Source organism: Monodelphis domestica, chromosome 3 (assembly GCF_027887165.1).
Source record: "Monodelphis domestica isolate mMonDom1 chromosome 3, mMonDom1.pri, whole genome shotgun sequence".
Taxonomy (NCBI): Eukaryota; Metazoa; Chordata; class Mammalia; order Didelphimorphia; family Didelphidae; genus Monodelphis; species Monodelphis domestica.
Window position 1 is genome coordinate 430,085,576 of NC_077229.1, and position 27,741 is coordinate 430,113,316.

Sequence of the window (27,741 nt, forward strand, 5' to 3'; positions counted from 1 at the left end):
GATGCGTGAATTTCTTTTGCATTATTTCCCACTTTTCCTCCCAGAAGGCTTCCATCTTTTTGGTCATTTCTAATTCAAATTCTTCATGGGTTTGTGGAGAGTTTCCATTTCCTTTGGAAGGTTTCAGAGCATTTTCTTGTGTATCATCTTCTATCTCCTCTGTATTTTGTATTTTGGCTCCATAGAATGTGTCCAAAGTCACCCCTTTCTTCTTATTTTTCTTGGGATTTGGGGGCTTCTGTGCTTCTGTGGAGTTTGCCATCTCTGAATGGGGAGGATTAGCTTTTCTTATCTCTGTCTGGTGTTCAGAGGTTTTAGTCCTGGGCAGATTGTCCATTCTATGAGCTTTCCCTGGGTTGATCTGAGTATGCCTTAAGGCAGTGACTTTCACTGGAACTGGAATGGAAGGATCCATCCAGGGGGTTACACTCGCCCCCGGCTCTCTCTGTTTCCCTGCTGTTTGGGTGCCCCCTCGACTGGGTCGGGTTGCTTTCTGGAAGTTGCCTTCAGAATAGCTGACTGTGAGGCTGTCTTGTCGGCCCTGAGGCTTATTGTTGTTTCAGAGGACCCTGCTCTCTAAGGGGGGAGGGGCCGCGGCTTCCCAGAGCCTTGGATTCTGCGCTCCTACCCCTTAGGTCTGAGTGATCTCGGGTTCTGGCTTTTGAGGTGCGCCGTACCTTTTGATCCAGGTCCAGGTCCAGGGGGAGGTTTCCCAGGGTCTATGCTGTTGATCATTTTGAATTTCGGCACCCTAGGAGCATATAGTTTGAGATCGGTAGGGAACGGTTTCCGGAGATCTGGACTTTAGCTTTCTCTAAGCCGCCATCTTGACAGGAAGTCCATGTGTGCATGTATATTGAGGGATCAGGGGAGTGAGCATCCTTTACTCCAACATTTTACTTTCCAGTTTGTAACTGGGGTCTCATTTTCTCTTTACTTATGTTTGCATTTCAAAGACCTGATTCAACTCTACTCTTTTCTTCAGAAATGCTTGAAAATCCACAATTCCATTAAAGATTCATTTTTGCTCCTTTAGGATTATATTTAGCTTTTCAGAGTAAGATATTCTTGATGACTTTTGTTTTGGAATACTGTATTCTAAGATCTCCTCTGATCTGTAATAGAAGCTAGTAAGTCTTACATGATTCTAACTATGGTTCCTTGATATTTAAACTTCTTTCTGGATACTTGCAGCATTTTTCATTAAAATATGAGTTCTGGATTTTATCTATGACATTAGTAGGACTTTTCTTTTGTGGGTTTATACCAGAAATGTTATTGTTAGGGTCCAGGGCATCGCCCACCACCAAGGAAAAACCCACAGACAATGCAATCAAGCAGGAGGGTCCTTTATTCTGGTATACACCAGGGGAAGCTCAGCACAAGAGTTCCGCCTGCAGTTGTGACTGCAGAGTCTTTTATACCCAATGCCTGACAGCATATCACTAGCCACATACGTGACCCACAAGTTTCTCCTGGAATCTATGTTTTGGGCGTCAGTACAAGTTTCTCCTGGACTCTATGTGTTGGGCGTCGGCACATTTAAGTTCCCTGACAGGGGTCTGTTGGTCAGATGTTCTATAGTGATATGTGCCATACTGACCAAGCAGCTCCCTGCTTGGGGCTCCTTCATTATCAGTGGATTCTTTTTGCTTTCTGATTCTACTAGATCTGGAAATTTTTATTTATCCTTCTTGAAATATAGAGTCCAACTTTAAAAATAAAATCACAGCTTTCTGGAAGTTAAATGGACTCTTAAACTATATGTCTTTGATTTATTTTCCCAAACAGTTGTTTTTATATCAGATTTCTTATATCCTTTTTATTTTTTCAATGCTTGTTTTTGTTTTAATATTCTTGCTGTCTTGTGGAGCTATTGAATCCTGTTTTGTCTATTCTAATTTTCAGGATGTTCATTTTGTCTTCTAAACTATTTCTATATATAGTCCCCATACATAATATCAAAACCAGCAAAAGTTAATTGTTTCTGATTTCATCCTAGCAGAATGTTTTCATTCTGAATATGAATCAATTCCTTTCTTAACTGATTCTGCTTAATGGATGGTATTCATATCTTAATTTACTATTCATGGTTGAATATTTTGTTTGTGTTTTTGTATGAGGGTGAGGTACAGCAAAAATACCAGTTCATCTGGAATATAGGATGTAGGACGGGGAATACTATATTGCAAATCAGAAGAGTAGGTAGCATCTAGGCTATGAAAGGCATTATATGCCAAAGAAAGGAGTTAATATGTGATCAAAAAGGTATTTAGTTAGCTACTGGAGTTTATTGCCTGAGGGGGAACATTTTCAGACTTCTTTTTAAAGAAAATTTTTTTGACATGAAAGGAGAAATATAAGACAAGGTGAACAAATGGGAAACGAATGCAATAGGAAGTAGATGATGAAGGCCTGAAGGAAGTTACTGGATATGTGAACATAGAGAAGACAATAGATAAAAAAGATACCATGGATATATTTTTTTCCTGAGTTATACATATGCTATCATGCAAAGCATATTTCCTTATTATTCATTTTAAGTGAATAATCTTATAAAACTAGAACCCTAAAACATATGCCCAAGTAAACAAGTGATAATTTATATGCTTCCATCTGTACTCCTACTCCAACAGTTCTTTCTCTGGAGGTGGGTAGCATTCTTCTTCATAAGTCCCTCAGAATTATCCTGGATCATTGTATTGCTTTTAGTAGCAAAGTGTATCACATTTGATCATTCCATAATATTACTGTTACTGTGTATAATGTTCTCCTGGTTCTGCTCACTTCACGCTGTATCAATTCATGGAGGTCTTCCCAGTTCTTTCTGAAATCATCCTGTTCATCATTCCTTTCAGCACAATAGTATTCCATCACCCTCATACACCACAATCTGTTCAGCCATTCCCTAACCGAGGGACCTCCTTTTAGTTTCCATTTCTTTGTCACCACAAAAAGAACAGCTATAATTTTTTGTACAAACAAGTCCTTTCCCAGTTTTGATGTCATAGATAGAGATACAAGAAGATCTAGCAATTGCTTTTCTATGTGGTCTGAGTCAAAGCGAATTGTTGAGGATGACACCAAGATTACAAATCTGGATAACTTCATGGATGTTAAAGTCCTCAAGGGAAAAAGGGGAGTTTAAAATATGGATAGACCAGGGGTGAGGAGGAATGGGACAGATAATATAAGATATGTACTACAGATTGTAAAGCATGTGAAGCTTGCTCATTCTGTATAATTCTAGCCCACTAGAAAAGGGGATGGCACTCTTACTCACTGATAACCATCCTGGTTTGCCTAACCTTCCTTCCAAAGGGTGCCTATTGAAGCTTCAAGGTGGTCAGGGGACAGGAGGTAAATGGAAGTCTTAGTGGGGTATGTGCAGATATTCCCAATAGCAGTTATGTAAGTATTAATGTAGGTGCCAAGAATTAGGTGTTAATAGTCCAAAGAAGCTAATGCTTGATATAAGGGGAGAAAAGTTGGGGAGCCACAGAGAGAGGAAGTTATAAGTGCCTTGAAGAGCAGCCCCACAATTGGGCATTGTGTAAGAGGTGAGATATATCAGGGATGTGCTCAAGTTAGTTGGCTTACAAGAATCCATTGTTAGATTTCCAGGGTAATCTTATGGCTCAGAAATAAGTAATTCCTACAAACTAGGGCTTAAATAGTTTTGTTAATTATTTAAACTTAAGAAATTGTTAATAATGCTTAAAAGTGTATTGAATACATTCCTCCACCACCCAGATCATCATTATTCATTTTTTAAAATCATTACTTTAAAACACAATACTGTGTATTGGTTCCAAGGCAGAAGAGTGGTAAGGGCTAGGGAATTGGGGTTAAGTGACTTACCCAGGGTCACATGCTAGGCCACATCTGAAGCCAGATTTGAAGTCAGGGCCTCTAATCTCCAGACTTAGCTCTTAGTCACTCAGCCATTTAGCTGCTCCCCAGAACACAATTAAGCATTTACTAGTATACTCTTTCCTTGGTTTGATCATAAGCCACTTGGTGTCATGCCATGGCTACCTCCACTTTAGAGACCACTGGATCTAGAGAAAGGTTGCTTGTTTTAGACAACTCTGGCAACTTAAGGTCAGAGAAGTTTATATTTTTCTGTGGGGAATGGAAAGAGAGTCTCTGACTGGTTTCCCATCTCCTTGAGATCACTAGTAGGGAGGAGCAAATCAACTTGGAAACTGGAAGTTTCTAACATGGAACAGATTCCAGAGAAAAGAGGTAGGTCAGTAAAGGAAAGGGGTTCCAGGCAGCCAAGGAATAAAAAACCTGTAGGACAACGGGATACTGGCCCCAACTGGTCCATAGCTGTTTCAATCAGGATGAGAACCTTATGGAGAAAGAATTGGAAATTGTCTGTAACTAAGTCAGAAAACTTCCTTTGGGTCACCCAGAGTCACCCATTCAGTAGATGTTAGAAGCAGGGCTTGAATTTAGGTCAACATTTTGTCCATCATGCTACACAGCTTGCTTCTCATGGCAAGGTTATAAGCATTTACTAGAACAGGCAATTGAAATGTAGCCCTGCCTCCCACAGGGACACTGTTCCAGTGGTGGTGAGTCAGACTGACAGAATCCTTCCATCAAGACTGCTTTTTACCATTGTCATCTAAGAATGTCCTGTGGGGGCTTCTGGCCCTGCTGAGTGTTTGCTCTCCAAGACAAATCTTCCTCAATGATGGAACGTTTGTTGTCTTACCACCAAGGAGGTGGCACGATCTCTGCCCAGCTTTTGAGAAAAATAACCTCCTCTGTTCTATTCCTTTTCTTAATACTAATCTTACACAAAATAAGCTACCAGCAATGTTCTTGTTAAGCTGTCCTCAGAAAGAAGGAACAAGATGTAAAACTATATTTCACAGTAATCAAAACCAAATTCAAAAGCACCCTCTGAGCAAACATTCACATCTCCATTGTGAATTTAAATTGAGATATTTTTGCTCTCTGACATGCTCAGACCTTTACAAGTAAGATAAACCATTAGTCCTTCTGCAGACCAGATTTTAGGAAAGTTTAAAAAATAGTAACTCAAACTTTTTTCTTTCAAATAAGAAAATTATAAGCCTCTGAGAGGGCCTGAGAGCTGTCCAAAGCACTTTTGAAAGCTATCCATTCATCAAAAGTTGTAGTACCTTCGGTGTTGATTCATTTTATTGTGTAGATTCCCTTTCTGTGGTGTTTATTTTGCTAAAAGCAGAGGTTCTGAAAAAGAGAAAAAAGGCAGAGAGCTCTAACATAAGCTTAGAGTAAATATTTAATATTCTCTTTTGCAAGCATACACTATCCCTTCCGCCTCTTAAGTAAATCAACAAAATTTTATGACAGACCAGGCAATTCAGTTGGACTAGTTTGCATTGATTCCTTACTTTTATCCCTAGAATAGTGCTAGGATGTGGGAGAACCAAAAGAAGATCCAGCCTTCCAGGAGCTTCCAAGACAGAGAAGGGCATTGTGTGAAAATACTTTATATTTTGTATCCTCTAATCCCCTTACAATGGAGAGATCAGGTTCAAAACAGAGACACAGCATCATAAACTGGGAGTTGGAAGACACCTCCAAGGTCATCTAATCCCAGTGCCTACACTGGTCCTCTCCTCATGGTATCAAGATCTGAAATAAAGCCTATGAGAATTACAGCTAGTTTTTCAGTCCTGCATTGTAATGGACTCCTCCCCAAGGACTTTAGTAAGGAAAGGACCATTTAGGAGTCTGTCAGGATCATTCTGGAAGCTGCCTCCTGATCCTGAAAGGTACTTCTCCCCATCCTTCATCCCCAATCAGCATATAGTAGAGAGTCCGGAGCAGCTCAGCACCTGTCTCATTTAGATCAGAACAAGCACCACTGGGAAATTCAGACCTAGCCCAAAGAATGAGAGCTTTTCAATACATACTCTTAGAACTATTTGATAGAAATATTTAACTAAAACCTATTGAATAACTAAGAAGATTCACAGAGATGCCGAGGTTCAGTATAGCAAAGATTCAAACAGCAATTTGTCAGGCAGAAAAATAATAGCCCCACATATATACTCAAGTTTAATAGGCAGCAAGTTTCCAGAGTGGGTACAGTGTTGGATTTGGAATCAGGAAGACCTGAGTTCAAATATTGCCCTCAGATAACTAGTTGGGTGATTCCAGATGAGTCGTTTAACTGTTGTTTCCCTCAGTTTCTTCATCTGTAAAATGAGAATAATGATAGAACCTTCCTCCCAGAGATGTTATAAGAATCCAATATCTCTAAGGCACTTTGAAAACCTTAAAGTATTACACAAATGCTAGCTATTATTCTTTTTCATGTATATGCAGAAGCTCTTTGGAATAGAAGTCATCTAGAACTAGTGACATTAAAAAAAAAAACATTAACCCTTGTTTTCCATCTTAGAATCAATACTAATTATTGGTCCCAAAGCAGAAGAGTAGTAAGGGCTTTGCAGTTAGGATTAAATGACTTATCCAGGGTCACACAGATAAGAAATGTCCACCTAAATACCCCTAAAGCAGATGTCTTTTGCAGGATCAAATGGCATATGGATGATGTAGTAGTTTACATTAGGAAGAAGCAGATGAATATGAACACACACTGGAACAAAGTCTGGTTGTCTGGGACATGGGCAAGATGCCATCAGTTAGGGTGAGAACAAATTCTTAAATGAGTGAGATTCCTTATTTGGAATGAATTTAGTACCATAAGAAACTGGGAAGCATAGCGGGATTATGAGCCAAAGGTGATTCAATAATGCATCTATTCTTTCATTATGAACAATAAATGAGATTTTGCTGATTTGATATGGGCAGCTTGGTATGGGAGACACCATCCATGATATCATTTTCCTAGGCAGAATGCCACAATGTTACTCTCCCAATACCATTCATCAATTATCCATTCATCTTATTTTGTTTTAAATTTGCATTTTGTTTTTATACCATACATTTCCTCTTCACCTTTTTTCCCACAAAATCTTTTCTTGTATAGCTTTTATAGACTCTGGGGATCCAAATGCCAACTCCCACTTGTACTAACATGAATTATTTCCACAGAGGGAGTCTGGACATCGTCCTTAGGGTACTAGAGGTATTTGGGGGTTTTCACTAACACCATTGTCTTATGCCTCCATTCTGATGTGCACACCCTAATATCAGTCACCAGTCACAGTTAGAATATCCTCTGTATCATTAATTGACCCAGAGATTAACTTCTCAGTATCACGTAAACAATCAATAGCAATTCATTTTCACAAAGGGATGTTTACTGAAAATATATAGCAAACCCTGAAGTACAAAATGTTTCCCCAAACTCAGGCATCTTCTTGCTTCCTTCTGGCCCTTATATTCCCTTATTCATCAGTTCCTGGAGAGAGCAGGCACAAATTTCACGCTTTGGGACAAGTCATGTCTTTGCTCTAGGGCACAGTGTCTTAGGGATAGGTCAAACAAGTCAGTTCTCAGAGCTGTGCTGATGTTTCACCAGGCTTGGCTATGGAACAAATTCTGGTACAGACGTTAATTTTATGGAACTCTGGCAGCATGCCCTTCCTTTGTTTTCACAGATCACAAAGCCATAGCTATCTCCAATAGCCCTCACCTCAGAACAATAAATAGCAAATGAAATTAGCTGAGAACCGAATGCCATGTTATCAGTTAGTTGTTTTTCAGAAGTCCGATGCTTTGTGGTTTCTTTGGGGGATTTCTTGGCAAACACACTAGAGTGATTTGCCATTTCCTTTTCCAGCTCATTTTACAGATAAGGAAACTGAGGCAAACAGGACTAAGTAACTTCCCCAGGATCACACAGCTAGTAGCTGTCGGAGGCCAGATTTGAACTCAAGAAGATGAGCTTCCTGATCCCAGGCTTGAGATTATTCTAAATGCCATAAGTTCATAGTGAAATGTGGGTCCAGTTAGGGGGCATCGCACCAGTGCTGATTTTACCTTTCTTCACACGCAGAAATTTAAACAGCTGGAAAAGCTACCAGGAAAAAAGAGACTGATTTGGTCAGTCAGTGCCCTCTGTATGGATGCTTATTTCATGCTCAGCAGCCAAACAAAAGGAATCTCTTCATGACACAGTAAGCAAAGAGGGAATAGTCATAGAATCCTGGTTCCCATTCTTTGTCAGGGAACAGGGTCTTTCTATTATATGTTCCTTCACTACCCCAGCCTCAACATAGAGAACTGCAGGAGGCTCAAGGAAGGGGCTCCTATTGGCCAGTCCCTTCTGCACCCTGATTTGTTGAAAGTACTTATTCAAGGCCAACTAAGAACTTTTACAACTGACCTTGGATACCACATTCCAGTTCCATAGCTTCTAAACTCTCTGCTAAGAAGAGGAAGGCGTATTTCCTCATTATTTCTTCAGCTATCCATTTACTTTTAAATAATCCTATAGGAGGCAGCTGGGTAACTCAGTAGATTGAGAGCCAAGCCTAGAGATGGGATGTCCTGTGTTCAAATCTGAGCTCAGACACTTCCCAGCCTTGTGATCCTGGACAAGTCACTTGACCCCCATTGCCTAGCCCTTACCACTCTTCTGCCTTGAAGCCAATACAAAGTATTGGCTCCAAGATGGAAGGTAAAGATTATAAAATAAATAAATAAATAAAATAAGCCTACAAATATTTATTTTTAAAAATTTCATTTGTAATTTGTTGAAGATGTATTCTGGGGCACTAGATAGATAGAGAGCCAGGCCTGGAGACAGGTGGTCCTGGGTTAGAATTTGGTCTTAGGCACTTCCTAGCTCTGTGACCCTGGACAAGTCACTTAAACCCAATTGCCTAACCCTTACCTCTCTTCTATCTTGGAACTCATCCTTAGAATCAATTCTAAGACAGAAGGTAAGGGTTAAAAAAAAATGTCTTCTGTATATTTTACTAAAAAAGTAGAAAACCACAATGAGAAAGATTTCTCCAGAGCATTAACAATAAGAGAAAATCACTACAAAACAGTTTGGAAGTTTTACTTCATATTCAACAAATTAGCAAAGATAAAAAATAGAAATAGCTAATGTTTGATCATGGATAATGGAAAAGCAGACACTAAGATAGAATAAGTAGATCTGCAAATCAGCTCACCTATTTGGGAAAGCAGTTCGGAATTATGCTAAGAAGGTAGCCAAATATTTATATCCTATGATCTAGAGGTCCCATTGTAGGTATCCACGCCTTTGTATGAGAATTTATGTTTCGTATGATATGTTAAATCTTATATCATATTAGGGAGTATTACTGTATATTCCTATGTCTAGCATATGGATCAGAGATTTTATCCAGTACACTGCTTTTTGCATTTTGTTTGTCCTTTGGAATTCCAAAGAATGTCTTTCTTTTTAACAGAATTTAGTTAATAAATGGAGACAAGGGTTCTTTTCCAATGGACTTGTTCCCTATTATGTCCATATGAGGAGGGGTTGATTGTTTGATTGACCACTTTTAATTAGCTGTTTGCCAATTATAGCCAACTTGGAATATTCAAGGGAGAAGCTGAATATTGAGTTTCTAAAACACTATTAAGCTCCCTGAACCAGTTTCTGGGTCATCCCTGGTCATTAGAGATATCCATGGAGACCTATATCTCTTTATTGATTATGATGTTGGCCTAACCTATAAACAGACATAATCAATAAATTGATATTCTTACCCAGAAATCAGTCTCAAGTTAATTTTAATCATAACACTAAAAGGTCAATAAGAAGGAAAGCCCTCATTATATAATAAAATATTTATGGAATCACTTTTTACAGTGGCAATTAATACTTTATTTCCATTTAATGAATGACTAAAGTTTTTCCCACAAATATAATGGCATACTTCCATGCTGTAGGAAATGATGAATGCAAAAAATTCAGAATATTAGAAGATAAATGGAATGATGCATAATGTAGTAAGAAAAATTAGGAAAACAATATAAACCATGACCATGATGTAAATCAAAAGAATGAAACTGAACACTGTGTAATTATAATGATCAAGAAGCTTGGCAGAGGGGGAAGGGTGTGAAAATTCACTTCTCTTTATTATTTGTAGTGATGAGGGATTATAGATATGGAAGTTTCCATTTACAGTCAGAAATTTTTTGTGTATTGATTAGTTTTGCTGAACTGCTTTTTTTCCTCCTCATCTTTTTAGATGGAATATCTTGCCGGATGGTTTAGGAGGGGGTGAGAAGAAAGGGATATATTTGGGAATGAAAATAATATAAAAATAAAGCCATCAAAAAATTCAAAACAGTACAAAGAGAAAAGAATCTCCATTAGATGAGGGTTCTAGTCATGGCTCAGTATTTTGGACTAATCAAAGTCAATTTAATTAAACAAGGAATTATTTACCACCTCCTAAAAGGTACTATGTTACCCATTGGGAATGTTGTTGTTCAGTTATTTTCAGTCATGCCCAATTCTTTGTGAACCCTTTTGGTGTGGCAAAGATATTGGAGTGGTTTGCCATTTCCTTCTCCAGTTCATTTTACAAATGAGGAAACTAAAGCCAAAAAGATGAAGTGATTTGTCCACAATCACCCAAGTAGTGAGTTTCTGAGGCCAGATTTGAACTTAAGAAGATGAGTCTTCCTGACTCTAGGTTTGGTCTTCTATCCACTGTACCACCTAGCTGCCCCATGCATTGGGAATACAAAGATAAGCCATTCCTGCCCTCAAGGAACTTACTTTCTATTAGTATCATCTTACTCTTTAGTAAACTGCATCAAAACTATAAAGAAATTCCAAAATAATCATGATCTATAGATCAATGGATATTCACTCACTTTAATAGAATTGACTGACTATGAAGTAATTATTTCAGATCATATAGGAGGACAGCTTCAGGCAATAGCAGCCAACCAAACTATGATCAGAGGTGAATGACAGAATCTTCACTTCAGGAGATCATCTATGGTAGAAAGGAAAATTCAGAGGGGGGGAATGGGAGAAAAAAATGGCATCTATTATGAGAGCTAAAATAAAAGAAGCAGCTCAGTGAAACCTATCAACACTAAATTACTGTTATGGAAAAAAAGAGATTTGCCTCTTCTCACTCATAATGCCTATATTTTCATTAGAAGGAAAACACTGGGTACAAATTATCTCCAGAAATTAAGTAAATTAAGTTGGTTATCTACTATTTCTATTATTCTAGTGTGTACTAGGGGGAAAATGAGGTAAGGCTCTGCTGAACCCTGATATTACCTAAGTGTATATCAAATGACTTTTCTTTGTGAATGAATATTATGAAGGACAAATGAATCAGCTTATATCTTGTTTTAGGCCTCTGTTTGGGCAGCTAATTGGTTCAGTAGGAAAAAAAATGCGACTGGAGTAAAGGAGACTCATCTTCCTGAGTTCAAACCTGGCCAAAGACATTTACTGGCTGTGTGACCCTGGGCTAATCACACACATCCTGTTTACCTCAGTTTCCTCCTCTGTAAAAATGATCTGTAAAAGGAAATGGCAACCCACTCTAGTATCTTTAACAAGAAAACTCCAAATGGTATCACAAATTTGGACACAACTGAAATGAACAATAACAAGAACAATTTAAGATATTTTTCTGAGTTTGATCACACTACAGTAATGCTTCATCTATTCAGCAATGCTGGCAAACAGATGTTCCATATAAATTAATTTCCCAGGCTATTGCAGCTCATTCCTCAAAGTACCAAGATTGTTTTTATTTCAGTCCTTTTGATGGAGCTCTTCCTAAAATAATTTACAAAAGGTTTTTACTTCTTAGATGATACACTGAACAGAAATGTTTTTATTAAATATATTTTTATTCTTAACAAAAAATTATCATTTTCATGTTCATAGAGCAGAACAAAGAATTGCACATGAAACTTTGAGTCTATTCTATACAACTCAATTTTGTTAGATATGTATATATAATGAGATATAGATAGACATCAAAGTTTAATATGCTACTTTCAAACCATCCTACTTTTCTGTGATCTCGTCAGGTCTTCTTCCTGTTCTTTTTTATGTATTTAAAAAAATTCTTTAGTGTCTATCCTGCCTTCTCCCTTTTTCCTCCCTCTCCCTTTCTCTTTTCCTCTCCTTACCTCCTCTGAAATGGAAAAGGAAAATATATCTTTTAGAAGCAAAACAATTCCCATAACATTTTATATTTGACTTAGGGTCCTTATTGTACTATCTAGCTTGTAATATTAATACCTTCATCCCCTTTGGTGATTGATAAACCTGTTTCTTATTCAATAAATTATCCAAGATTTATAGGCTTTTAAAGTATGGATATATTCTTAAGTAGTTTTCATTCTTTTACTCACTATCCAGTTCAGTTAAAGTCTATGCCTGCAGTATACAAATTTTCATAGGTTCCACCAATTTGGGAAGGCAACATAACTGGGCCAGGATGTCTGTTATTAGAGAAACAACCTGGCTAAATTTAGAGAGGCTCATCACTAGGTTGACCACAGGATGAGAAATTTTGTGACTATAGCAACACTTGAAGAACATCTACTAAATAATAATAGAGGGATTGCAATGTCGATTAGTGAAGGAATCCCTCCCCTGTGAAGTCATAGATTCTTGGAGGAATGGGGAATCTTTTTTTCTTCTTATACAGAAAGTAAATTCAAGAGATAGAGCATCCATAGAAAAACTGGAAAAATGCATGAAATGAATTGAATGAAATGAACAAAATGAAATGAACAAAAATATAAGTATAGAGGTATAACAGGGATTAGGTAAGACAAAGATAAGATAATTTTTTTATATTTGATTGCTTCATATATATTGCTTTGAAACTATATTTATAAAGAATAAATGTTGAAGTGCTAGATAAGCAACATAAAAGTTGATTTATTTTCTTATGAGTTTTCCTTTACTGGGCGATTTGTATAACACGGTACGTGATTACTCGTGTAAAGTAAGAGCCTTACATGAAGGCACCATTGCAACCTATCAGTTCCATGGGAAAGAATCATCAAACCAGACCTACTAAAAGATAGCTTCATACATGAGTTTTTTGCCATTCCAGTAACTGTCTTATAAATCAGTGGTCCCTACTTTTTCTGAATTCTTGACACTCTAATTATTGTTTAATTATACAAGTGTGCTTGCCTAAAAGCATATTGCTTGTTTATCTTAAAAATTAAGATAAATAAATGGTAATTATTTCCTCTTAAAAAAAAGAAAGCAGGGGCTCAGATTTACTTTTTTTTACTGTTAGAAAGAAAAGTAAATCTTAAGAGTTTACCATGGAACTAAGTTGTTGTTGTTGTTTTTTTTTCATTGCTTAATTAATCAATTACTTAATCTTCAGTCCTGCAGCCTTCAGAATGACAGATCATAGAGTAGTTGCTATGATCCAACTGCAGAGAGTGGCTGTCCTAAATGACAGATGCTAGTGGGTGGCAATGATTCAGATGCTATTTATTTTCAGTGAGCTCAATATGAAAAGGATTGCAATGTCTCCAATGCCATTTTTCCATATTTGAAATGAACTCTAAGGTATAGTAGGGTATATTATCAACCAAGAATGTTTTGACACATGACAGCCAATGTGGAATATGTAATCAGCCTCCCAAAGGGATTGATTCTGAAAAGGCAGTACTCATTTGTATATATAATTTTTGATCTATGCCTTGTATATCTCTCATTTCTGAGAGCAGCCAACCTCCAAATATTATTTGTGACTTACAGAAAGTTACCAAATAGAAATGCAACTAAAGCAAGTGTGGAATGAGGTAGTTGGCAAAAGATTAATCTGTAAGTCAAAACCCAGAACTGAATTTGCTTCACTCTCAGGAAAGAAGAGAATGAGGATATTCTGTAAATAATCTGAAACTTTTCAAGAAGTGCTTTATCATTGGTTTGGATATATATATATATATATATATATATATATATATATATATATAGATATATAGATATATATATATAGATATATAGATATATATAGATATATACTACTGTCACTTCACTAAGGCTTCCCTTAGAACCTTGGCTAGCATCTATCAAATTAACACGTTTTAGCTAAGGAAAGTAAATCAACCTCTTGGTCATGTCTGATAGCATAAGCCTCATTTTTCACCTAATAGTTAAATATCTCTTTGGCTGAGAGTAGGGAGATAAACTTCCCCATTATTCCTCTGAAATCACTGTTGGTTACCAATTTGATTGAGATTCTTGTGCCTAAAGCACCATCATTTTCCTTTTCACTGAAATAATTTTGCATATTGTTCTCCTAGTTCTCTTTGCTTCACTCCAAATGAGTTTTTTACAATTCTTTCCAAGTTTTCCTTGAATTCTTTATATTTGTTATTTCTTATGGAATCACATTTTATATTTATGTTACAATTCATTCAAACATTACCTAACCAGTAGACATCTACTTCATTTCCAGGTTTTTGCCAACAATGAATATTGTAGTATATATGGGATCTTTCCTTCTATCTTTAAGTCCTTTTAGTGGTGTTGCTGGGCTAAAGCAGTTGTACAGTCTACCAACTTTTCTAGTCTAATCGCAACTTGTTTAACAATGCATGGCTTAAACAACAATACATTTGTGTTTTTATCTTTCTATGGTCCTGCCAGCATTTGCCATTTGTCAACTCATATCCTCTTTGAAGGGCATAAGAGCATCAGTGTTTGAATTTGCATTTCTCTTATACTGCAATTAGAGATTTGGAGCATTCTTTCATATGGTTGTTCATAATTTTCTGATTCTTTTGAAAACTGCTCAAAGCTTTTGACCACTTAATTATCAAGAAATCATTTTTATTCTTATATGTCTATAAGAATTCTCTATACATCTTGGATATCAGAATTTTATCATACATATTTACCAGAAATATTTTTTCTTAGTTGTTAATTTCTATTTTTATCCTAGATATGTTGATTTTGTTTAATCAAAAAAATTTGTTTATAATTTTGTACACTATAAACTGCTTATTTTAATTCTTATATCCTCTCTATTTCTCATTTAGTTAAGAAGTGTCCCAGAAATCATGATATACAAAGCATCTTCTTGTATTCTTCTTTAATTTTTTAGTGATATGGTTTCTCACATTTAGATCACACATCATTTTGGCGCTTATTGGGATATATAGTCTAAAGTGAAGACTAAAATTTAATTCTGTTAAACTACTCTCCATTTTGCTAAAAGCCAAATAAGGAATATTCTAGTTAAAATGTTCTTTTACTTACTTATGGAACACTCTTCTAATATGAGTTTAATTGACCAATTTGTCTACTTTACAAATTAGTACCAACTAACAATGATAATTATTCATATATTCAAATACTCAAATTAGCCTATGATCTTATTGATTTGAGTTCTCTCCAATGATACACATCAAAGTCCTTTCATGCCAATCCATCCTATTCGACTTGTCTGTGTCCTCCTCAGGTTAGTCTACCACAGAAAGTTAATTCAGTAAAATAGAGGCCTTTTCCCTTTTCTCCTATTATTGTAAAGATGCACCATGGCTATTGTTCTATCACACTTCACACACCATGTGAACAGTATATCTTCTCTTCCCATCATACAATTCCTTAATGATAGATCTTACTCCTTTTCTTTTTTAGAGTGCCTCATTTATTTTATGTTGTAATCTGCTCACACACTCCATATTTATCTCTCCTGCTCTCTGTGTGATGTTCACTTTTAATTCTTTTGAGACAATTGTATTCCATGTCTTGCTCCATAAAGCAATAAATGGTAGAATTTAGTAATTGTTACTTTATAATATTATTTGAAATCTGGTAATAATAACCCTTAACTCCTACTTTTAAAAAATGCCAATTTAATTGTAAGGTTTATTATTCTAGGGATTTATCTTTTCTTTATTTTATATAATAGTGACATAATTTGATCAACAATTCCCCAACTGATAGGTACCCACATTCTTTGCCATTACAAAAAAAGACTATGATGTATACATACATACATACATATATATATATTCTGTCCCCATTTTCTTTGTCTCTTTGGGGAATAGGCCTAGTAGCGATATCACTGGGTCAAAGGAAATGTATAAATTGTCAGTTTTAGGGAATAGTCCCAAATTGGTTTCCAGAATGGCTTTACTCAATTCACAGATCTGTCAACAGTCTACTCATGAGCTACTAATCTCACAGTCCTGCTTAGATTTGTCACTTATACCAATATTTTTTTTTCTTCATTTCTGCCAATTTGATGGATATGAGGTAGAACCTCATAGTTGCTTTAATTTATATTTCTCTCACCATTAGTGATCTGGAGCATATTTCATATGTTTGTTGATAACATGAAATTCTTCCTTTGAGAACTACCTATTTGTACTATTTCACTCTAATTGAGCAATAGCTCTTATTCTTATGAATTTTAATCAGTTCTTTAGCAACTTAGAAATGAACCAAGCTTGCTGCAGAGATTTTTTCCTTCCTCATTAACTGATTCCCTTCTCTTCTTAGCAACATTGGTTTTGTTTGTGCAAATCCTTTATAGTTTTTCACTTTTTTCCAGTTTACATGCAACACTTTTATTTTTCTCTTCATAATAATATAATGGGCATTACAATTCTCTACTCTTAGACTTACAAATTTTGGAATTTTACTGTCATGTGAGAACATCATGGTAATGTATAAAAAGCTTGCATAAATTAAATAGATGCACAAATATATGGGTTGTAAATTCAGTTCATAAGGTTATACATCTATAGTTATTACCTTTATAGTTTATTGTTTCAGATAATCAAAAGTATTTACTTTATCTTCTTTGAATTTCTCCATCTCTTGTCTGATAACAAACTTGTCCTATCCATAGTAGGAAAAATTATTTTTTTCCTTGTTTCGCTAATTTTTTTTTTTTGTGATCTTTTCTATCCAAGTCATCTATCCATTTGGAACTTGTTTTAGTATGTGGTATGAAGTTTTAGTCTAAAAAGATTTATGCCAGATTGCTGTCCAGTTCCATCAGGATTTTTATCAAATAGAGAGTCCTTATACCAATATTTTGATTCAAACTTCTGTATATTTTGCATTTAATCTTTTCTACTGATCATTTTTTCTTTGTAAAAAGCAGTACCAGATAGTTTAATGATTATCCCTTTGGGTTATAGTTTGAAATCTAATACTACTATATTCTTCCCTTTCTTCCCTCTTAGTTTCATTATTTCCCTTGAGATTCTTGACCTTTTATTCCTATTGATTAATTTCATTTTTAATTTTTTGCAGTTCTTTAAAGCAATATTATATATACTATATATATACTATAATGTTATTAAGGGGGCTTTGATTCATGTTTTATTGAATCCTATTGTTTATAGCAGTACATAATGTTCTAGCCTTATGGTAAAGCAGACATGTATGCTAGACCTGGAGTCAGAGTATATGGGTTTGAATCCCATCTCTGCCATTTTGTGACAGACTATGTGACCTTAGGCAAATCATGTAACTACTCTATACTTTAGTTTCCTCACACATCAAATGAGGTAGTTAGATAAAATGGCTCCCAAAAGACTCTTCCAGGTCTAAATCTATGTCCCTATGATCCTAATGTTATATTTATTATTTTCTCCATTGTACAACATACACAGTTCCATCTTTACCTAGGGCAAGTGAACAGTCTTCTTTCTGATTCTAAACCAAACCTTATACAAAGAAAAAAAATGTTCCCCTACTCTCCCAAATTCTTTTTGTATTTCTGACAAAAGCATATATTGAATCTAAATCATTTGAATTTTTGCTTTAGTACTAAGTGTTCCTATCTAAAGAAATCCTGCTTTTCCAGAAGTACACCTTATAGATAAAGGACCAGCAGAATTGGAATGAATCAATTGTGCCAGGGATGTGAATTCTAAGTACTTGATTTGCCGTCATGATTGACTGTCTTAGTTTTCATGTTGTTTTTTTCAAATGGTGTATGCTGTAGAACTTATGATGGTAGGATCATAGATTTAACCTGGGAAGAATGGTAGATATTATCTAGTCTAATCCCCTTGTATTGTTTCAGTTTCTTTCATGGATCTATTAAATCACTGATGCACATTCCTTCTAACAATCCAGTCTGCAACCCATTCATCCCTTAATTCATCTTTCTTTTTATACCCTTTCCTTCCAACTTTGAATCAATACTGTGTATTGGTTCCAAGGCAGAAGAGCAGGAGGGGTTAGGCTATAAGAGTCAAGTGAATTGCCCAGGTCACACATCCAGGAAGTATCTGAGACTAGATTTGACTCCAAAACTTCTCATCTCTAGCCCTGGCTCTCAATTCACTGAGCCCCCTAGCTGCCTCCCCCCAAATCATTAATTCTTATTCACATTCTCTCAAAGATCCTTCAGAGGATATCCTCAATATGCTGGAGGCATTATTCTAGGTCATTTTTTTCAAAGTGGGAACCAGTGCAACATTTAGGAGGCAAAAGTCAGAACCAGCAAAGCTGGGGTCATGGGCAAATCATTTTTGTCTCCTCATTTATAAAATGGAGACAATAATAATAATACCTATGGTTATTCAATAACTGCTTTTTTGTGAGGCTCAAATAGGATAATCCATCCAAAGTGCTTTGCAAATTTTAATTTGCAATTAAATATTGCAATTATCAATGCCCACTCTTATCCTTCCCTCTTGCTATGTGACCAGACTAGCTTCTTTTCCTTTCATGCACCTCCGTTCCTTCTGCCCCTTTTTATGCTTCATTCATTGATGGATAAATGCTATAGTGTATTTTTGTCCTTCATGCCTTTGGTTCACAAGAACTTTGATTCTTCAAGAATTGTGGCTTTCCAAGATTTGTAACCAAGCAGCAGAATCAGAAGGAAAAAAATATTTTTTTCTGGGTTTTGTGTATGTCTTAGGGAGAAGTTTGGATCATTAAGATTATGACAATTTCCTAAATGCAATTTAGAATACTCTGCTCCTCCTATTCAATTCTGGGATCAATTCATTAATCATCTCCTTCTCTTATTCCTAAGAGATGTGCAGATGTATCACTCAATGGATTGGTTAACCAACAATCACAGCCTAAAAAATGAACAAGTAAAACAGCTTCAAACTGACTTATACAAATGTACCATTGACACTTAAAAGAGGAAATGAAAAAAAAAAACAAACAAAGATAGCAACCTTGATTTTCAGAATTTTCTGTAGAATTTTAACTACAATGAGATTAAATGAGTCCAGAATCTCATCCAGCGAAACCTTGATTTTCTTATCAAGTAGAGAGACATGACAGCCAAAGGTAACAATAGGTTAGGCTAAGAATTCATTTGTAAGTTACTACAGAGGAAGATGGTGGGAGATTACAAATAATATTACCTTCTAATTCAACAGAAAGCAGTAGAAATGAAAGCAAGTCTACAGAAAGTCTGACATGAGACCAATCATAGCCATATTATCTTGAGAGCATTCCTAGATGGAACACATTAGGATAATAATCACTACCTGGACCTAACCATAAAAACAAAACTAGAGACCAGACCCATTTTTCAGGAAACTTAGATGAAGGGATTCTTTCTGCCAATGCAGGTTAGACTATCTCTGTAACTAATAGTCTCAGAGAGTTTCCTAAAACACTGAGAAGTTAAGTGGCTTGCCCAGGCTTAGGAAAACAATAGAAGTCAAAGGTAAGATTTGAACTCAAGTCTTCCTGGCTCTAAGGACAACTTGCTATCTGAGCCTCCCTATGCAGTCTGCTATGCTATCTCTCCATAATAAATATTGATGTAATTCAGGGCCCAGCCACACCCTCCTGAATTCTATTCTCAAGTTTAGTTTTTAGTATCCAATCATAAGAGGGTCATTTGCTTTCTTTGGCTTATTGCCCCTACCTCAGAGTTTTGCTCCATAGAAATCTCCCGAGTAAAGTTCATGTGGAGGTGGGGGTGAGGAGGAAGGGAATAAATATTTGAATAGATGCTGCTGTGTGCAAAATGCTTTTTACAAATATTATTTCATTTGATCCTTATAAATGAAGTATAACCTATGAGGTTACAACTTATAGGTATACATTTATTATACCCATTTTAAATTTGAGCAAACTGGGACAAATTAAGGTTAAGTTTCTTGCTCTGAGGCATTCAACAAGTAAGTGTCTGAGGCTGGATTTGAACTCAGTTCTTCCTGATTCCAGGTCGAAACTCTATCAACTGTGCCACTAGCTTCCTAGTTTTTAGCATAATTTGTTTCTAAATTCCCACAAATATTCAATGAAATATAATCCTGAGTACAAGACTGCTTTTATTTATACTCTCATCCTCAGTTTCCTTCTCTGTAAAACAGAGACAATAACACTTCACATAGTTGTTGTGAGGCTCAAATTAGAGAATGCATGTAAAGGATTTATATGTAGAGCCCTTACAAACCTTAAAATACTATGTAAATTATAGTAATGATCATTTTTCTGTTGATATCTTTTGGTATTTTACTTTGTATGTTTCTCTGCCACTCTCTCTCTCTCTCTCCCTCTCTCTCCCTCTCTCCTTCCCTCCTTCCATTCTCTCTCTCTCTCTCTGTCTCTCTCTCTCTCTGTCTCTCTCTCTCTCTGTCTCTCTCTCTCTCTCTCTCTCTCTCTCTCTCTCTCTCGACTGTCTGGTCCCTCCTACTGCTTCAGAGTTCTAAAGTACCCATCTCTCCCAACACTCTGGGGACATCTGTTCCCCTACACCACTTTGGACTCCAGGGAAAATAGACGCCCTTAGCATAATTCACACATAACATTGGATTTACCAAATATATATCCAAATGCATCATTGCTGTCAGATGAGTCTTTGTCTTAACTACCCCAGATTGGGCTTGCTATCCTGGAATGGGAGAGGGGTGGAAAAGGGGAACCCTCCTAACTATTTGAAACTCAGAACATTGACTCCCTTAACCCAGAACAGAAAAGAACACAAGGCTTTCCCAGGGCAATATGGCCTTAGAGGAACATATGAGATGGTCTTGTCTCTCAGAGGTGTGAGAGGAATCAGCGAGATCCCAAGAGCACTGGGGTGAGGAGAAAGGCTAAAGTTGACAGACTATTTGGTTTCCTTTAATGTGTTATAGTCCTCCATTTGGAATATAAGCTCCTTAAAGGTAGGGACTATCTTCCTTTTTTTCTTTATTTGAATCCCCAGCACTTAGCCTGGGGTCTGTTACCTAGAAGTCACTTAATAAATATTGATTGACTGAAGAACCTTCCCACCAGCCAAGGGCTCTACATGTATTTGACATGCATTCTCTCATTTGATCCTCATAACATTCCTATGAGATGTTATTTTTTACTTCCATTTTATAGATAAGGAAACTGAGGCTAATAGGATAATAAAAGCAGTCCTGTACCCAGGATCTGTATTGGAAATTAAGGAACAAGTTATGCTAAAACCTAGGTAGCTAGAACCTTATATAAAGGTTCCTCCTAAATGATCATACTTAAATACTGAATGGTGTCATATATTCCATAGTCACTCCATTTCCCATCACTATAACTCTTCTAGAGAGGCTTCTTATCTTCACATGGGGAGAATCTATCCCAAGTGCTCTGTTTATGTACTCTCTCTATATATTTGCTTGTATATGCTTTTAGGTATGTTCCTCCTTCAATATTTCAGAATCATCTACTCACTGATAGAGGTCCTCCCTCCAATGACATAGATCTCATCCCTACTATGACTTAGTAAATGGTCTTAGAGAATCGCTGTGACCAAAATGATTGATTAAAATGGTGATGCTCCATTCCAAATTTAGCAGCCTGATCCTTGGGTGACATGTCATTCATTCCCCAGACACATTTCTGAAGGAAACCCTTTGTACTCTCTTGACCTTTGAGAACTCAGAGACAGCTCTATACCACAGTGAAGCATTGGAAGAACTTAGTTAGAATCTTAGCTTATACATAAATAATAAGGTACATTATCTAGCTAACTCACATTGGAGTGGAGAAATCAGTTTAAGGGAGATGGCCATATGGTGTGTTCTGTGGATTTAGGCTCCTTAACCATCTATCAACCAACAAGTATTTTTTCTGCCATAAATGCTTGTAAATACTCTTAAAACTTGTTTTCTTTCTTTTTCCTTTTTTTAAAAAAAGATCATCCCCATCTCTGAAACTATATGGGTACTGTGTTTGTAGATAGAATCACTAAACACCAGCAGGTAGTATAGATTCCTTCCTACCTTTCTCCAGTCTTGTTACACTTTACTCTCCTTCACATATTGTTTTTTGCACATGATACTCTGTATCTTGACTCCATGCTTTACCGCTTGTTGCCCTCCATGGTTGGAGAGTCCTCCCACCTGGTTTCCTTCAAGAAATTATTTAAATCACACCTTCTGTAGTAGATTCTCTCTCACTGTTAGTCTTCTCTCTCAGATTATTTCTCATTTACCCTGGATACACATCTTATATGTACATAGGTGTTTGCATGTTGTCTCCAACATTAGCCTGTGAGCTTCTTGTAAGCAAGGGTCATGTTTTTTGCCTTTCTTTTTATTCCCATATCTTTCATGGTACCCAACGTGTAGCAAGGACTTAATAAATGCTTGGTGACTGACTCACCAAGGTAATGACCATGCAGCCAGATGGCCTTGAAAACAGAGCAAATATAAAATCTTTGGGGAAACTTTCATATCTTTACAACAGATATCACATGGGGAGAAAAGGGTAGACACATGTTCATACATTTGCACAATCTACATAAGGAGACACCAAAAAAAAGTATCTTTATATTATAGACAAGAATGACGGAACTTAAATAAGGGTTAGAAAAAAGTAATGATTACCAAAAGTCTAGCATCCAAATTTTTAGCCAAACCCAGACTTGTTGATGGAAATCAGAAACCGGTCTCCTGATACAGACATGTCAACATGCTCAAAATCATGTGCCTGTGAGGAAAGTCACAGAAGCATGAGTTCTTCTGAAAACCCATCTCTAAAGGCAATAAGATAGTTTGGCAAGGATTATTTTAGCCCTGGGAACCTAATCGTGTGATTTATTAGTCATGCTGTGCATACTTTGGGTTTCCTCTAACTGGGGAGAGATTGATAGATATGTTTATGATTAGATAAACTTTGATCAAAAATAACCTGAAACTGGAGACAGTCTTAAGAATGACTCCCTAATCTTAATCTGCCTTCAGTTGGTATTTCCATCAAGATATTTAACGACAATCTTTTTCATATAATCATGTGTGTGTCACAGGACTTTAGTCAATCAACAATCATTTATTAAGTTTTTACTGTGGCAGCCACTGTGCTAAGCACTAGAGATATAAAGCTAAGAGTGGAACAATGCTTACCCTTGAGAAAATGTAGAGACAAAACTAGATCAAAATAGCCATCTTTCCTTCTTGCCTTATGGACTGATTGAGATCTTCCATTAATTTCAATCTTTCCATGCTCCTTGGAAGATCTATTACTAGCATCCTTACTACCTGCAGCCTCTGAGTTTTCTCACAAGCTCCACCTCATACCTGCATTGCTCTTTCTCAGTCTACTCATATCTTTCCCCTTTCTCATTCTTAAATGAGATCCTCCTCCAAACCTGCTACCTGAAGCCTTGCCTGGGTAGCTTGTTACCAGTCCCATACTGCCTTTATGGAATGAAATTATTACAAGAGAACTTAAGATATCTGTCATTCACTGCCCTTAAAATGATCTTCTTTATTCTTCATTTAATCAATCAATCAATTGTTCTTATACTATAAAATCTCTCTAGGGCTTTCCTTATTGAAATAAGTATCTGATCTGTATGCATCAGACTGTCTCCTTGCATAGCTGTCTATTTGGATTGCAAACTCATTGTGGACAAGGATAGAGACAAACTATTTTGTTTTTGTTAAAGGGAGGTTTTAAAGATGATTAAGTTATGTCCCTACTTTGTTCTCATAGATCTCTGACTTTTGAAAATAACCAAGGTTACAGTCTTATCCAGTATCTTGCCAAGTTGACTTACACGTGTCAAGCTAACGGTATCTTTCTTCACAAATGCCACTACTAGTTTAGCTTTGCTATCTCTCTGCTGAAAAGGTAAGGTTCAGCCAGGTTAAAGCAAAACAAGACCTAAGAATTCTCTCATCAGTCTCTCTAGCTCCCTACATTCTCTGCGCCAATGGACCATACCTAGCTCCTGGTTCAGAACCTGAAGATCTAGGTTGGTTATCACCCTTCTTTTGTTACTTTTGGACACTGGTATATTCTGTGACATCAGCTGTGTATATGAGAGTAAAAATATTTTATAACCAAAATGAGAGGGAACATTTTTCTGTTAGCAAGAGCTGAACTGAAATCTAGGCAATGAATATATCACTCAATAATTTTAAACTAATAACTAAGCAAAAAGAATAGAGCAACTTATTCCAGGTATGCTCTTTCTTCCAACATCTGTCTAGTCCTGCATTTGGAAACACAAACAGCCGCATTTAGTCACAGGTCCTCAGTGGATACAACTAATTCTGTAGTACTTAAATGTTCATTATTGAAATAATGAATGAATGAATGAATGAAAAAGCATGAAACATTTACTATGTGCCTGGCACTGTTCTAAGCACTAGTGAAACAAACAGGGAAAAACCTTGCCCTCGAGGTACTTATGTTCTAATTAAGGAGACAACCAAAAAGAGGAGTGGTGACCAGGAAGGATGTTTTAGTCTACATTTAGAGCTGGAAGGGACTTTTGAGATCATCTAATTTATCCACCACATTGTTTCCAATCTATTACTGAGTAAACTAAGACCCAGAGAGACCAAGTGAAATGGTCCAGTTCATACATACAGTAGGTGACAGAATTGGAATTTTAACCCAGGTCCTCTGGCTCCAAACTGAAGCCATGATGGGGAAAAAAAACAAACATGTAAATGTATACAAAGTAGTACTCTTATAGAATCATAGGATCATAGACTTAAAGCTGGAAATGACCATAGAGGCATTCTATTCCATATTTCACAGATGAAAGTGATGTCCAGAAAGATTAATTATCTTGTTCACAGACACATAGGAAATAAATGGCAGGTCATCTACCTCTAAACCTTCCTTCTGCTATCTCTAGTGATCTTTCATTAATACAGGAGATCTGGAATGGCTTGAGAATGTGTTAAGAGAAAATCTAAAGACTTCTAGTAAACAGAATACTTTGCTATACTAGTTACTGATAAATCTATACTCTTTAAAATGACTCCATGATTATCCTTCTTCCTCCTTCTCTTCCTATTGTTCACTTATCTCTGACTCTTCATTTGCTATTTCCTTCTCCAGCTCATTTTACAGATGAAGAAATTGAAGCAAATAGGGTTAAGTGACTTTCCCAGGGTCACACAGCTGCTAGGTATCTGAGTGCAGATTTGAACTCAGGAAAATGAATCTTACTGACTCCAGGCAGGACACTATCCACTTTACCATCTAGCTGCCTTTCCTTCTCTCCTCAAGCCTGCTAATTGTGGGAAAACCTGGGAAATGGAATGGGGAGGGAGAAGTGAGAAGAATAAAGAATATTAGAACTGAAAAGAAACCTAAGAAATGATTTTGGTGAAGAGTCATTTGACAGTTGGTGGGGGTTGAGGGGAATGAAGCCTGAGCAGTGGTCTCCAAAGGGGTGTCTCTATGACCAAAGTGCTCTCTGAAGAGGTGTCCAAAGAGGTAATCTATGGAGATGTAATTTATAGCATCAACAGTTGGAAGAGGGAGATGAGAGTAAGCATTCTCATAGTCTCATTAAATAACTAAGCACAGGGTCAGTGGTCTCAAACAATGACAATGCCACTACCTTTTTCCTTTGGGTGGCCACTGCCACTTCTAGGAGATCTAGGCCTCCAGGTATATGTAAGTTGGGGGTAGGTGAGGGAATTGTCCCAACTGTGACTGAGCAGCTGCTATGAGCATCTAGGTTATAACCACTATAAGTAGCATGGGAGAGAAGAGAATGGCAGATCTCTGCTGCTCCTGCTACCACTACCACCTCCCTGTCTCCACCTTGCCAGAACGAAGTAGAATTTTTACCTCTGAATTTGTCCTCCCCAAGACACCATAAATTTATTAATTCGTATTTAGGTATGCACAGTGTCATATACTTGTTGCATTCTCTTGCCTGGACAACCTGCTCCTCTGTTCCCCTTGCTTTACTTCTTATCTGACTCAAGGTCCCACTCTTTAGCTTTCTTTTTCCTCTGACCCCACCACTTACTCAGACAGCCAGATCCTCACAGGCCTCACGTTGTCTTCTGGCATATTCCTAACTCCCCTTACCCAGAAAGTTTGGTCCTTGTTCCTTGGACTCAATCTTCTACTCTCCATTTAAAATAATATTTGCAAAGCAAATATTGTAAAAAAATTATTTTTACAAAATTATAATTGGAAAATTTGCAAAAATAGAAAATAATTTAAAATGAAATAAAATAAAAAATATCTTGAATAAAATATTTGGAAACATTGATTTCATATTTGAAAAATATTTATTCTTGATCACTTTATAATGTATATAATATGTTAATACAGTAGTTCTTGTAAAGGGATAAGGATTAGACCAGTGACTCCATTGTTATAGGGAATTTCTTGGTGAGGAACTTCCCTCTACTAAAGCAGTTGGTGCTTTCTCTGCAATTTATAGTCCTGGCAAGTTGCCCAGATCATTGAGAAGTTAAGTTACTTGACCAGAGTCACAATATTATTAAGTAGCAGAGATGGAATTGGAAATTGAGTTTTCCTGGATTGGAGCCAGCTATCTATGCAATGTGTTAATCTGACTCTTAATACATTAATCTATAAATATATGAACAAATAAAATATAATAAATGATAAAAATAAATGCAAATAAGAATAAATATTTTGTGGATGTCTGATTAGAGTTTTTTAAAACTAATAGGGGGATGTGATTAAAAACTAACAAAATTTGGAGACCATTGCCTAGAGAAGTGGACTGACTTGCCTGAAGTCTCACAACTTCCATCCCATATCTCCTGAGCTTCAGTCTCATACTCTTTCCCCTGCTGCCCTAAAAACAGTATTCATTTGTTGATTCATTGTGACCTTATACTTAACCCAGCTTCCAATCCCCACATGGATCACGAGGAGAGAGGATGTAGAAATAACAGGGGAAGCAGGATCTACCACCTCCTTGCTGCTTTCTCCACTCCTCCTCCTCTTATCCCAACCCTAGATGATACTGGAGGAGGGTGGCAATGACTCTAGAACTAAGTCTACTGAGCACACCAGAACCAAGTGACAATCAGGGAAACCAATCAGCCTGCATAGTCAACGGGATGCCAAAGCTCTTCTTTGACCTGCCTTTTAAAAAAATTGTATTTTTAAATTTTATTGATTTCATGACTTTGGGGGCTTCATCTAGGTTAGACACAGCCTTGACCAGGTGATGGTCCCTTTGACATCTGCAGACATTCAGGGCATCAGCATACACAGGTACAAATATTTGCTCAAGGTACTAGAAGTCTTCCCTTCATTGGTTGGCTTGTTTGAGGATTTGCCTTTATTTACCAAACTTGAGGGGTATCTGCAGGAAGCCGGCCTGGGTTGTCCATAGCGATGGCCATAGGACTATCAACTTTTCCTAGGCTTGCTTGATCCCCATCCCTCCTTTTCTCGGGGACCTTTCCTCTGCCCTGCACCTGGGGCTCCTTTGCCTTTGGATGCCTCCTTCCCAGTAGCTGAGACCCTTTGGGGGAAAGCTGGGCTCTGCTAGAAGTGTGCCCAAGGGCTTAGTCTCTAAAGAAGCGGCTGCATAAACGCAGAAGATAAATGAATAGAATCAACCCCACTGCTAGGCATTCTGTTGGAGAATTCCTCCAGCAGCC

General features: G+C 36.8%; 1 protein-coding gene across 2 annotated transcripts in view; it reads left to right on the forward strand.

Moving 5' to 3' along the window:
* The window catches only part of RAB27B (RAB27B, member RAS oncogene family), a 258,468-nt gene that overhangs the window by 138,511 nt on the left and 92,216 nt on the right, over positions 1–27,741 (forward strand). The gene's annotated exons all lie outside the window — the stretch shown is intronic.